We start from the raw sequence: 15501 nt of genomic DNA, 5'->3' as shown, positions 1-15501 counted from the left end.
CCCACATGATCAGTTAGGGGCACCCCACGAATGGTCTCAGCAAGCAGCAATCACTCAGCTGGCCTTGGTAATTACTGTGGGTGTTATGTGGTGTACCAAGTCATATAATTGCCATGTGATAAGTTGTATTTTCTATGCACTGCATTTTGATTATATAACAATTGTACCTGGTTATGTCGTTCCCCAAGCAGGGACGTTGGATTTTTCACCAGGGGGACAGTGTAGCCCTGGTCTCCCGCGGCTCCTAGAGACTCCCCTCCTTTTGAGCAGCGCGATCGCGGGTGCCGCCGGAGCCAGCGACGGAACCACCGGCTGCTTCCAAAGGTTGGGGCCGGAGCAGGGAGCGGTGAGAGCCTTAGGAGGCTCGGTGGCGTACCCGGTTAGCGGGGGCCGCCATTGCGGGTGCGCGCACATGCGGAGCGATCGCGCATGTGAGGGGCAGAGTAGGGAAGAAGCTAGGGAGCTGCAGGCGGGCCGTAAGAGTTGCGCATGAGCAGAAAGGAGCGCGCGAACCCTAACCTACCAGGGAAGGCTCTTGGAAGGGACTATAAGTCCCATGAGCCTCTGCAGTGCCCCACGTGACGCCAGGGAGCCAATAGGGCTTAGGTTCTCCCTGGAGAGGGAGAATAGATACATTTCGCGGGCTTGCAGCATGCAGTTAGTCAGAGCCAGGAGCAGCCAGGGGAAGGAGGTAGGGTGCAGGAGTCAGTGACTCCTGCACTAGGCCAGCAGCCCCCAAGGCCCGAGATAGCCCTGAGCCACCCAGTAGTATTGAGTGTTGTGTCAGGGACAGCCCTCAGGTTAGGGACCCTGCCACTTACTTTCTAGAGCCAGTTAGGGACACAGCAGAAGCTGCGCGTCCGTCCAGAGGTTTGGGCCCAGACCTCCGCTGTCGTTGTAGTAGCCATCCGGGTGGGATCGCCCCGGACGGTAGCTCCTGCATTCAGCCGACATCAGCCTTCGGATCCTTTGTGAAGTTCCTTGGCAGGTCCGGGCACCGGAGTGTCCGGCAGGTAATCCACAAGTGCACCAACGAGTTCTCTCACAGTCACACGGGACATAGTGGCTGCGCAGTCACACATACACATCTCACTTGAAGGGTGGGGTAATACTGCCTGGGGTTACTGGACACTGGGTGGGATCATCCGGTGGGGTTTGTGAGGGAAGGTGGCGTCCTGCGCGACGTAGTTGTTAGTGTCTCGTCTACGGAGGGACACCTGTTGATATACGTGCATCAGCTTATGGTTATTTTATGCAAGTACGTTCTATGCTCACAAGTAAAGTCATTGATTGGTTACATACGTTGTGTGGAGTGATATTAATGTGTCGTGCGAGGAACAATTCCTGCTCTGCTAGGAACCATCGCAAGTGGAGGCGCTGCACCGAGTACAGGGTTACTCCTAATATATTTGCCCCAGGTTCCCCCTTGCGGAAGCTCAGCCCTAGCCTAACAGGTAAAGCACCACACCTGGTAACACTAAGTTCCCCGCACCCACACTATATCTGCGATTGGGTGGGGTGGAATATCCGTTACATGTGTATAGATATGGATAACCTGTATATGAACTGAGGGCTTTCTACGTCATGGATTCCGGAAGACCCAGATGGCTACTAGTTGGTACCTCTGTGTCTGGCTGGAGGCCGTACTTGAAAGGCTCAGAGATGCCTAGGTGTTAGGACAGGAGGGGCACTGCCGTTATTCTGGAGTACCCATATCCTGGCCTGACACAAGGCAAGCTAACACCATTTGCCAAAATACAGACTCTGTGGAGCCTGAGCAGAGGGTGGGCTCAGTATGCAAAGTGGCAGAGGGGCCAAGTTAACCCGTGCCCCCTTGCTACCTGAGAAAAGGTGCCCGCCCTGCTTTACAATACTGGCAAATTAGTGATTGGCTGACAGGAGAATTCCCACACTCTGATAAGCTGTCCAGGTTAGTGTATGAGAGCTTGAACGCTTAAGAGGGCCTGCAGCCAATGGGGGGGCGCCGATTCCAAGGAGATTCCAAGCGCAACACCAACAGCGGCAAAGTAACAGATGTCCAGGACATTTTGTGAGTAACTACCGGTAATTGGAAAGTGCTCTAAAAAGGTGATCTGAAGGAATTTCGTTCCGGAAATGGATTTATTCGTTAGCCCCATCCCCAGTTAGTGTGTTAATCTTTAATTGTGTAACTTTGTGTGTCTGTCTTTTATAAGTGTAACCCTGTTTCCCCCACCCAATCTCACATAGGGTCTCCTAAGGGAACTAGCTCTCTGGTTACATGGGTCTTGTTGGTGCATACCTGCTGGTAACAGGGGGCCCTGGGTCTCCCGCGATGACATGGGGGATAACAGGACAGGCTTCTGGGCCTGTGCCCGAATTCTTCTTACTGATGCAGCACCTCCATCTTGTGCAGCCCCCAGCTGTATGGGGTGAAGTATCTGCAAAAGAGTTATATTCCTTTCCTCCCAATATACTCCACTCTCAGGCAGGAGGTATAGATAAAAGCAGATGGTCTTTATTGTTGTTCTGTGTTCAGCAGCAGTCTTTATCCACACAGCAGACAGAAGGTTTTCACCCTCAGGATGTCCCTGAACTCACTCCTGATCAAGGGCCTCAAGAGTGGTTCCGGCTCTTCCCCTACCCTCTTTTAGAGTAGGAGGTATGGGATTACCCCAGACTCCCCTAGGAGAGACCTCAAGCCTACCAGAGCCCTGGCAGCTTATCACGGGTACCCGGTCTCTCTCAAAGGTAGAGACCAACTGACTAAATTGGAAGTGACAGCACAGTAAACAGCTCCAACAGGCACCACCCCTATGTCTTCTGATTGGACACAGGGCCTGATGACACTGCCTTCACTGAATCACTGCACTGCATGAGGTGGGGAAAACCCATGATTACTCCTGGCGACCTGCCCTAACCAGGTATTATTGCACAGGAGGAGGACAGAATAATAGCCCAAACCTACTAGGGCTTTATCAGAAATAAATTACTATTTATTTTACCATCTTGTTTTGCTCAATCAAATGATCCCAGTTATAAAAAGGTGTTGTAGAACCTGGTCTCCCGTGACAATGGTCCTCACCACCCTAACATGTCTGTTAAGCCTGGTTAGAAAAGAAGATGACTGTTGTAAAAATATCAAAGAGTTAAGTTTCTGTGCAGTCGCCCCAATTATTGTTACAAGAATTGGTGTGTAGGATTAATTCAAATCCAGAATCCGGTGCTCAAAAGACCACACAAACAAATAATACAGTGATGATAGTCCAGCTCAATCTTTACACATATACAGTATGCAGCAGCAGCAGCAGAGATCATACGAGTCCATAAACGGGTAGCGCAGCGTTGTATCCACCCTGTGTGTGATCGTGAAGGTATGTGAGTATATATGCAAGCCAAACCCCACTCACCAAGGAGGGAGACAGTCGCGGGTGTCCCGCAGGAGCAGAACTACCGACGCTGTCAATCCACACCAGGTATGGAGGGAGTAAGCAGGCAAAACAACTGGCTTAGAACTCAAGCACAATAATGATAAGAACTCACTTTAAACTCCTCGCGGTCCCGCCAGGCGCGCTCCTAGGCAAGAATAGATGAAGGGAAAGATCCAAATAGAAATAGTGATAAAGCCCTTCCAGTGTGAAACATGTCAGAGGATTACCAGCACTACTACTTTATGTTTTTTAATAAATAAATAACTTTTCGGTCACCACGTCCTAGCTTTGCTATTTTGGCCGTGCATCGGCTATTTCTATTTGGATCTTGCCCTATTGTTACATGTAAGTAGCAAACTGAGGAACTAAAATCAGGGACATAATAATTTATTATTTCTGTGTGTATCCTATGCAAGGAAGTCTTCACTTACTACTGATGAATACTGTCTCATGCATTGTCTACACTTTACATATGCAAAGCATGTGGTTAGCTCCACTGGCTGTTCCTTTACAACACATATGCACTGACTCTGGCCTCTTACAGATGCACTTATCAGAACACCCTCCTTCTGTCTCTGTAAGTTCTCCCACTTACCACTTAAATTGTAAGCTCTTTGGGGCAGGAACTTCTCTTCCTATTGTTTAATGTCTGTAGTGTTTATTCCCATTGTATTATAATATTAAGTCACGTGTATTGTAAAGCACTATGTACCTGGATGGCACTATATAAATAAAGATATACATACATATATGTAGACAGGTCCCCTCTGGCTCCCCAGACATTCGGTTCTCTCTCTCTTACCTGCAACAGTGTGAGGGCAGTTGCAGGGGTGATCGCGTCAACGGGGGCTCCCGGCGACATCAGCTACAGGGCGCTGCCATCTTGTGTGCGTTCGCGCATAGGCGGAAGCTCGCGCACGCGCAGTATAGCCCCAGATGCGATACGGCAGCCATTGCAGGGAGTGAGAGGAGGCGCTCCATAGTCAGGGACATCCCCCAGTTCGCACATGCGTAGTTGGCAGCGGCGGCGGCCATTACACAGCGCGCACGAGGCTCCAATGTTAGGGAGAGCCACCAAGGACTACAATTCCCAGCAGCCTCTGGGGACTGCACTTTCACCCTGGTCACAGGCAGCCACACAGCCAATAAGGCTGACAGATTCTCATGCTGCAAAGGTGCAACAATGTTGTGTACAGACAGGGATTGTCAGTTAGGAGCTGGGACACAGAGAGGGGAGGGTGTGTTTGTGCAGGGAGGAAAGTAGCCTCCTGCACTAGGCCAGAAGTCTCCCCTTAGCCCCAAGGTAGGCCCTACTCACCTCAGCTTGTGGTTACTACAGGGACTCCCCTTAGACTAGGGACAGGGTCCTGTAGAACCTAGACAAGTGAGGTTCCAGCCAGGAACCGTGACTATCCTGGAAATTGTTGTGAAGCTAATACATCCTTTTGCGTTAGCAGAGATAAGAGACATTATAAAGGTGGATCACTCCATGCGGGAGCCACCCCCCGTTGAGGCGGAGGCATCTTGGATCATCTCCTGGAGCAAGGGATTCCAAGTAAAGGCCATCTGCGCACCCGGTAGCAGGAGCACCGGGCAGGTATTATCCAAGTCACCAAGTGCACCACCTATACACTTCATCTTAGTGGGCAGCGCTGTCCCACACGTGGGTGGGGTTGTGGGACTCTTGGGACTTTGGGTACAAGGACTTTGGGAATACTGTGTGGGGTTAAGGCACTGCGAGGTGTGTGGATAGTTGTGCTTAGTAGTGTTACAGGGTGACACTGAAGTTACGTACGGTTGATGTCATATTGTTGATGCATGTGTATTGTGTTTTATCTGCCCATATAGTAAACCTGTGTTATATATACCTTGATGTATGTGGTTCATATATGTGGGTCCTGTGTAGGGGGCATTCTACACTCCTAGAATCCTGCACAGGTGGAGGCGCTGTAATAAGAAGATCGTTCCAGAGGATTCACCCCAGGCTCTCACTAGCGGAGGCTCAGACCTCCTATGAGCCTGACAGGTATACTGCACCACACCTGGTAACATATAGGTTCCCCTTCATACGCCATATATGCGATTGGGGGGGGGGAATACCCGTTACATATAGTACATACATACATAATGAAATGCGTAGAGTCCTGACCTTGTTTCCTGCTGTCCCATGTTGACGCCGCTGCATCTATCTCCCAGAATCAGAGCTGTACAGTATCCTGCCGGATGTGACGTCACAAGTTGTTGCGAGTTACGGGAGACGCTGTGTGGGTCGGGCGGCGGTGAGATTTTGGCACTCATTGCTAATTTTAACCTGTTACACTGTGAGTGTGCATTTGTTTGGCCCTTTTATGTTGATATAAATGCATTTGCCTATACTATCTGCACCATCAGTTGGCCTTATCTTTCCTCTAAGGTGGATTTCTGTTATAAAGCTGGATATACAGATGGACACCAGAGAGGATTTTTAGGATAATTCCCCGGTGGAGGCTGCTGCATGCGTGCCTGGCATCCTGGTGGCGTGCGCACAGTTTAAAACTGCGATCTGCAGGCAGCGATCGGAGGCGCGGCCAAAATGGGAGGGGTGGGCACGGCCATGATGTGGGGGGGGGAGGGGATGGGGGCGGCGGGTGCTATAACATCAGGCACAAAGCACAGCCCAGCAGCTCAAAGCACTGCACCAGTACTGATCTCCAGAACTTCTGTTCTATTCATTCCATTCTGATAGAAAGTCAAACAGTAGATGGGTTTAACACTGGATGAAAATCTAAGGCCATAGAAAACAAGCAGAGATACAATTAATCTCACAGCTGGTAACTTCTTCTAAGTTGTGACAATGTGCCACATAACTACAAATGAGCAATGCACTTACATTTATTATATCATGGATATTAAAACAGCAATCACATTCTGGGAATCTACTTCAACATGTGGTGGGCTGCAGAATAAAGCAGAACAAATTATACCCTGTACATACATATTTTTCTCTATACTAATAAGTCCCACAAAACAGTATGGCTCCTGATAATATTTACAGGTGATAAACATCCCCACCACACCCTCCTGCATATTGGGATCTGAAAATAGTTACACTTTAATTCCTCCATCAGTGCTGGAGTTTCCACTGAAATCTTCCCGGGGAGGCATTTTAACATAACTTTCGTATTCTATTTATTCATTTGTATAAACTGATGTACACAGGCCATAGCAAAGACGATAAAATCCATCTGATAAATAAATGTATGTGTAGCGAGTATGTAGGTATGTCAATTGTCAGCTGCACCAACAAGCTGCAGGTTCTGAGTTTTAACCAACAGAAGCAGGACAGGCAGTTGCAGGGTTGGAGCACAAAGGACTCTATTAATACAAACACACTTTTTTCCCTCTCCTGGTTTTGAAAAATCTGCGCTCCCATTGGTGAACAGTAGCTGCGCTCCCATTGGTCTAAAGTAACTGCTGTCCTATTGGCTCCCAGCGCACCAAGTGATCGCATGGCCGCACAGGAACACAATCTTGTTGTATCCCCTATTGGCTGACAAGCCACAGCGCCTCGTGAGCCGACAGGGAAGGAGACACTGCGGCCTGCCGCTACCGAGGTGAGTGATAGTGTGCGGCACGCACACCGCCACCGTCACCACCGGGGACCTGGCCTCAAGCTTGCTGTCTATATTTCACAGACTGTTTTTATTGAGTATATAACTGCTGTTCCAGTGATCTATTCTCTTGCTGAAGAGATCTTTACTTTGCACTTTTGCTATTGCACTGGCTTGTCATTGAATCAGCTTGCGCTCCCCTTTTCCTTTTCACTTCTTAGTGTGATGCCATGATTATGGTGAATTGCTAGAATACTGCAAAGCTTCATCTGTAAATAATCCAACACATGTAGAACATTATAAATGCACCAAGTATGCCTTAAGAGTAGCCAGTTATGTTTTTTGAACCAACATATTTACAGATGTAGCAGACGTTAATACACAAACAAAAACCACATTAATGGTGCAATCTCGCATAGTCGGACCATTGAATTTCTTAGAACCTCTGGAGGGGAAAGTTTTTGTCAATCAAGTGTTTTCTTTACCCTTACGGTAACTATGGGGACTTCCATTGAAACTGCCTGACAGTTGCTACTGCACCGACACACTTTATTCGAGCAAATACCCAGTATGTACCTGGCAGATACCTGGAATGCGCCGCTCCTCACCTCTGACAAGCCCTGTTGCGTTTGCCTTCCCAGCCTGGGTTCATGCCTGGCTGACGGGCGGCTGATCTGTTAAATGATAATGATTAGGATTTAATAGGCTGCAATGCTTCGCGTGTCTACCAGATGGCATAAATTCATGAATTGTAATGCAGTATATATATATATACTGTGCAGTATTGCAGACAGGGGGAATAAAATGCTTCAATCCCTGCTTGGAAAATACCTCAATGCACTCGGGCAGAAAACAGTCACAAACCTCAATACACCCGGGTATACCCGAATTCGTGGGACTAGCCGAGCTCGAATAAAGTGTGTCGCCAGTGTACATCCAACACTGGTAGAGAAACTAGTGGTAACTATTTTTATGTGCAAAATGTTGGCGGGTCTGCTGTCCATATCATAGAACCAATAAAATATAAGGGGGGGGGGGGAGGGAGAGGAGGGACACTGGTTGTACAAACACTTGCTGATCACACAGTGACATCACACAAAAGGGAGCAGCCGGAGAAAAAAAATAATAAATATTTACCGGTGTCAGATTTGGGCTAAAAATATATCAATTACCCAGTTGAGACTCCTTAAGCATGTCAGTGGATTTAGTTCACTTTGGTCTTAGGAGGGATTGTCCTTTTAAATAACGAGTGTTATCTCTGTAACCCTCCCTGCCCGGCTCCTAGGGAGTTTACATCAAATGTCTCTTATCTTGGCTTGCTCAGTATTGATTACCTTGTTAGGGTGCAGGCATCGTGAAGGCTGGGCGTTGGTAATGCAATCATGGGCACCAGGAACATTATTCATTCAACCAGCAGCTTCATTATCCTTCAGACACAGTCTCACAGATTTTATATACAGTGCATCTTGTATATCCATTTGAATGCCTCCGAAACACAAAAAGTCGACTCCACAGGAGGTTTCAAGATTTTTTAATTAAAAACAGCACCTGCTTGGCTGAGTCAGAAGATGGCAGCACACCACCCTTAAACCACTCCATGGAGGACCTAGAAAACCACGAGAGGCGCCAGAACCTGAGGATCAGGAATGTGCCTGAAACCATCCTCATAGAAGAACTGCAGGCCTTTCTTAAGCGACTGTTTGGGTTTCTGGTTCTGGGATTACCAGAAGATATGATGTTGATGGACAGGGCGCAGAGGGCCCTAGCCCCACTGGGGAATATCCCAAATAGAAACAGATATGTAATCCTGAAATTACATTATTTCTCCACTAAACAGAAGATATTAATAAACCACAACAAGAGGAGGAGAGGGCATTAATTTCGAGGGGGCCTTCAAACAAATATTCAATGACCTTGCTAGGGTAATAATTGAGAGGCTGGGAGAGATGAAGCCAGTGACATGAATCATACAGGATAAAGGTGTAAGATATAGGTGGAGTGTTAGGAATATGAGCACACAGCGCCACAGGCGGAGCTCACGGCTCTCTTCTTACACTGCTCAGACCCTTCTGCTACAACCACGCAAGCCCCCTTCAGCTGCATCACTTACCCCTCGGCATAGTGGGACGCTCCACGAGGTACTTCCTCCACGCTCTACGCCGCAGCCGTCGGCGCGGAATTGCCGCTCCGCGCACACCCCACGTTGCTTGCGCACGTCGGACTTACAGCGCATACTCAACAGCCCCTGAACTTATCCCCGCTCAGGCTCCGTCCCCAAACACCGCACGGTTACAATCTGGCTCTTGCTGAGTGTCACCTGGGCTCCAAGATCAGCAGCCAATGCGCTGAAACTCCCTGGGATCCTCCAGGCCCCCTCCCCTGGTTGGCTGTTCCAGCTTTATATACCCTCTCTGTCCTGTGCTTCCTCGCTCGTCATAGTTTTTGTATGGGTGTTTCACAGTGCTTCTTCTTTGATTCTCTCGGTTTTGATGCGGCTTGGCAGACTTCCCCCTTTGGCTTTCGACTTCGGATTGTTCCTGTTTATGTACCTTCTGGCTCCCTTCGACCACGGCTCTCACCTCGATCCTTCCATACTTCTCCTATCCCTGATCTCGGCAATGGCAACAACCGTTCTTCTGGAAAAAATGGTACCGGCAAGTATTCACGCAATACTCCCCATCTGGCCTGACACCATCTAATAACACAACCCGGACACGTCCCTCGCTCTGTCGGTGTGTGTATTCATACCTGCCACCTCAGTTCTAGGGACAGGTCTGGTCTGCGGGCTACTCCGGCGTAACATGGAGATTTCCATTCCGTATGATCGTGACCAGAGACGGCAAACAGATGACAATAAGAACCCTATAGGAGGCTGATCCCCTCCTGGGCATTGGGCCTTCACCCAAGAAGCCCCAGAAAAGAACCTGCGGTGCCTGAGGATCGGCACAATCACATGAGGAGGAGAACCCGGAAGTAAGAGCCCCAGCCTAACATCACGGAGAAGCTGCCAGCACACCGGCTTCTTTGCAGGAGCTGACCATCCGTTGGTTCACCACACTCCACCGGTCACCACTCCAAGACGTTCGTACAATGCCCTTGCATGGGGCTTCCCTGTAAGTTGCCATTGCCTACTATCTTTGACACTACTGTGTAACATTGTGTATTCTAATATACAAGAACTACTACCTTTATCTTTGTCCAAGTGGTTTATTTGTATTGGTGTTTGTTTCTCTGACCATCTACCTGCTCTGAAAACAGCCACCTACAGACCACTTGTGGGATTGACTCTATGCCTGCACCAGTGTGATTATACACAGATTGAAAGCTGCACTTGTGATTATAATTTCACAGACAGGGTTGCACTATTTTTTGTGTTTCCTTTGTTTTTTTATTTTTCATGTTATTACCGGTTTACTGCGCTCCCTGATTCTTCTACTACTCGGCTACACTGGGAAGATGGGCCACAAGAGGGGCTAATTATGAGTGTGCTGTTGGAAGTAATAGCAAGTTTTGATGTTTTGATATTTTTGTATTATTATTATATACAGATGTACCACGATTCCACTGCACCCTGCGCGTCACTTGTAGTGGGTGGATCACAGTTCAAGTGTGGCCGTGATTGCAGCTAAATGCTTCATGGCCCTGTGCAGGATGAATTTCCTATAAGGATTAACGCAGCGGGGGTCCCTGCTTCTGAATGTGATTCCCGCTACATTAATCCTACCGGGCCGCCACGAGAGCAGATGCAGTCCTTCTCTATGCATCTCCCTCCACAGCTCTTACAGGCGAATGCTGTTTTTATTATTATTTTTTGTTCATAGGATTGAAGCAGGGGTTCTCCAGAGCTGAACCATATTAACTTCAAGACCCTGCTTTCTGAGGCACAGGTGCCGGTAGTAATTACTATTGTAAATAAGGGGTTAACCCATCCCGCTACCCACCTGGGAGGCCTAACTACCCACCCTGCAGGAACTAAAACCTTCATCCACCCACCCCCTCTAACACATGGGTTCTGGTGTTTTAATGGTTGGAGATCGAGTTTTTGGGAAGGTTGGTGCCAGTGAGGACAAAGAGGAGGAGGAGGACGGCTTTCATCCCTACAGAGGTAAGTAAAACATGTATTATTGTAAGTTGTATTTTATTGTACTGTATATTTGAATAGCAAAAGTGCTATTAGATATATTTGACTATTTGGGCTATTGTAGATTCCTGTGTGGTGTTGGGGTAGACGGGGTAGGTGAAAGGGGTAGTTGCCCCGGGGTGGGTGGTTAGGCCTCCCTGAGCGGTAATGGGAGGGTTAACCCCTTCATTACTTTAGTGGAAATCCACTAAGGTAATGAAGCTCTGCTTTTATTATATTGTTATTACATACAGTAGTATTGAAGCAGGGGGTCTCCTGAGCTGAACCACATTACTTTCAGGTTCGAGACCCCTGCTTCCTGTGGTACAGACCCCAGTATAGGGTGCCGGTATCTCCTGCAAGTTTAAATGTACCACATCACATGAACGGGACATTAAAACTTGCAGGAGATACCGGCACTCGATACTTCGGAAAGCAGGGGATACATTTTAACATTTTAAAGGGCTGTGTGGGGAGACACAGAGAGAGGGACCGCTTCTCCCTGCTCTCTCTGCTCAGCTCTTCAAGACTCGTGCGGCCCGATAGGATTAAAACAGCAGGAGTCCCACTCAGAAGCAGGGACCCCCGCTGAGGTAATCCTTATGGGAAATGAATGTACTGAGTTTTTGGGCTTGGGGATGAGGACAACCACCCTAGAGCCCCACACATGTATGCAGTCTTGTCTCTGTCTACATACGGGAAGAAAGAAATGTACTCATAGTTTTGAGGCTGTCCGGTATCAGTGCGTGCGTCACGCTGGTCGTTTGCTTGAAGAGATCCAACAGGTAAAAAAGCGGAGCACAGCAATAGTAAAAATGTGGGGCTACACACCAGAATCTACATTAAAAATACCTTTATTTTACCGTGGTGACAACATGAAGAACAGGTCAGTAACTCTAACGCGTTTTGCGCATTGCGCTTTGTCAAAGAGTGTACACTCTTCTGGCGCAGTCAGTCCTTGTTTCAGCACAAGTGCCTCAATTTGGGATATCCTAAAAACCTGAACTGTTGTGGGAGGGGGGAGCTTGAGGACTGGAGTTGAGCACCCCTGCCCCAAGGCATACTTCTCCTCATGCAACAGCAAGAAGAGGGGAGTAGCTATTCTGATTAAGCACGACGTTCCTTTCAGGAGAGAGAGGTTCAAAAAGATGAGGATGGAAGATACCTAATTGTGCAGGGAGTACTGGTGGACGTGGAGTTTGCCCTGGTCAACATTTATGCCCCACATGACCACCAGATTGCATTTTTATGTGAGGCACTATAGGAATTGAGCGAACTTGCTAATAATAGCTCATAGTTGGGGGGTAGGGTTGCCAGATGGCTTCTCCAAAAATACTGGATACAATGGTTTAATATGCGACCCCCCCCCCAATACATATGTGGCCAGGTCTCCCCTCTGGGTATCCCCGTGTGGCCCCCTTGGTTCCCCACGTACCTTCATTATAGGGGGGGAACCACCGCCGCATATAGGAAGGGACCGGGTGTATCAGAGTGGCGAGCGCCTCGCCGAAGCTCCGTGGGGAGCGATTGCCGATGGCGCCACCATGTTGGATTGCGCGCGCACGTACACTACAAGTTGCGCATGTGCAGGAGCATCAGAGGGCCGGCGGCTATTACAGATGCCCACACATGCGCAGGAGGGTGCTAGAAAGTGGCGGCCAAAATCTATAGATCCGCAAGAGAACTACAAGCCCCATAATGCACAGGGGCATTCAGTCACATGTCACACAACAGCCAATAGGGCTGAAACAATCCCCTTCAGGAGATATTGATACATTTGGCACGCTGAAGACCACGCCAGTCGGAGCTGGTACGCCAGTAGGGTAGGTTGTATATGTGCAGATGTCTGTGGCACCTGCACTAGGCCAGAGACCACCTGTTAGGCCCAAGCTAGGCCCCAAATCCCCTCAGCTTGTGGTTGCTGCAGGGACAGGTCCATGGATAAGGACACTGCCCCTGTAGTCCAGAGTGAGGGACACAGCCAGGACACGGCTATATCCTGGCCTCAGGTGATCTGGGACCAGACACCTGCAACCAAGAGACATTGTATACAGTGGTACACTCCCTGCGGGACCCACCCAACGTGGAGGCGGAGGCTTCACGGTACATCACTTAGATCCGTGTATACCATCGTCATCTGCACACCCGGCAGGTTCCCAACACATCACGTGCACCAACTCAACACTTTAGTTGGGCAGCGCTGTCTCACACATTTGGGTGGGTTGGCTCTTGGGGGATACTGGGACGGTCCGGGGCCCGGAGAACCTCTGTATATTGGGGTGAACCCCACAGGGGTGTGGACACTGTGTTGGTTATGGCCCTGCGGGGTCTGTGAGTGTGTATCTTAGTCTTAGTATTGGTTCTATGAGGTGTATAGTAAAACTGTTATGCTTTACACGTGTGTATTCTTTATTGTCCTGTAACGGGGTCATACCACTCAGTAGAATCCCAATACAGGTGTAGGCGCTACCGAACAATTACTCACATTTACCCCAGGTTCCCAGCAGCGGAGGCTCAGGCCTCCTGCGAGCCACAGGTATTGCACCGCACCACACACACTGTAGTTACATCTCCCAGGGGGTGGGGGAAAGTGCACTACACATATAAAAAATACACCCCCCAACACATATATAAAAATAAATACATCCAGCCCAATACATATAAAAATACACCCATCCCCCCAATATATATATATATATATAAAAATACACCCACCCCCAATACATATAAAAAACATCCACCCCCCAATACATATAAAAATACACCCACCCCCAATACATATAAAAATACACCCACCCCCAATACATATAAAAAAAACACCCACCCCCCAATACATATAAAAATACACCCATCCCTCCAATATATATATAAAAATACACCCACCCCCAATACATATAAAAAAAACACCCACCCCCCAATACATATAAAAATACACCCATCCCCAATACATATAAAAAATACACCCACCCCCCAATACATATAAAAATACACCCGCCGCCCAAAACATATAAATACACCCCCAAAACATATAAAAAATACACCCACCCCTCAATACATATAAAAAAATACACCCACCCCTCAATACATATAAAAAATAAACCCACCCCTCAATACAATAAAAAATACACCCACCCCCCAATACATATAAAAAATACCCCACCTCCCAATACATACAGTATAAAAATACACCCACAAATACATATAAAAATACACCACCCCAATACATATAAAATTAGTCTACCTTGGGGATGGTCTCAGGTCGGGCCCAGGGCTGCTGGGGGGGGGAGAGGGGCGGTGGCTGTGTTGGGGGGCCGGTGGCTGCAGGGGGGGCGGCTGCAGGGGGCGGTGTCTGTGGGGGGAGGCCTGGTGGCCAGTCAGAGCAGTTGCAGCAGCCCCGGCTCTGCCCCAGCTGCAGGCTACTACCTCACTGTTTGTCCCATGCCAAGGTGTCTGATGTTGATGGGCACCGGGCCTCCCTCTCACACCGGCGCGTGCCGGAAGCTGAGCCCAGCTGACTTCAGAGAGACCCAAGGCGCATCGGCATCAGGCACCTCGGCGTGAGACAGGCAGTGAAGGAGGAGCCTGCAGTTGGGTGAGATCCGGGGCCAGCGGCAACTGCTCTGACCGTCCGCCGGCCCCACGCAACCACCCTACGTTTGGAGAGATGTAATACAGGATACATACATGTCCGGTATTTCCTTTCATTTTATAAAAGACACAGGGGCAAAATACTGGGCTGTCCAGTTAAAAACTGGACACCTGGCAACCATGGGGGAGACTTCAATTTGAATCTTAACTAGACAACTCAAACACAACAGCCTCGCAAAACATCCAGTCTACTAACAACAAAGCCAAAAAATGTGATCTATCATCGCAAATTTTCCATTGACTGATCCCTAGAGAATATTGAATTGTACCCAAAGGGACTACACTTTCTATGCCCCACCACACAACACATACTCAAGACTGGATTACTTTTTTTATCATCCCATAATAATGCCCACAGTGTCTTAAGGAGGGATAAGACCGATTACAAGGTCCGACCATGCGCCTAATAATGCAATTAAGGATTCCATTATTTTCCCCTAAGAGACCAACATAGAGACTCAAGGAAGATTGCAGAATCCCTTAAAGAGTATTTTTATATAACCGTGGGAAGTGTGGAATCACCGGCCTTACAGTGGGAAGCCCACAAAGCAAACATAAGGGGGAACTGTATATAAATTGCCACACATAGGAAGTGTCACGGGACTCCAGGAGCAATATAGGACCTCAATGGCTGGAACAGCAAGGAAGGCAAGGATGGTCAAGGTCACAGGCAGAGTTCGGTGGCAGGTGGCAGGCAAGGATCGTCGGGGTCACTGGCAGGGTTTGGTGGCAG

Source organism: Ascaphus truei, chromosome 3 (genome assembly GCF_040206685.1).
Source record: "Ascaphus truei isolate aAscTru1 chromosome 3, aAscTru1.hap1, whole genome shotgun sequence".
NCBI lineage: Eukaryota > Metazoa > Chordata > Amphibia > Anura > Ascaphidae > Ascaphus > Ascaphus truei.
This window is presented reverse-complemented; position numbering follows the sequence as displayed.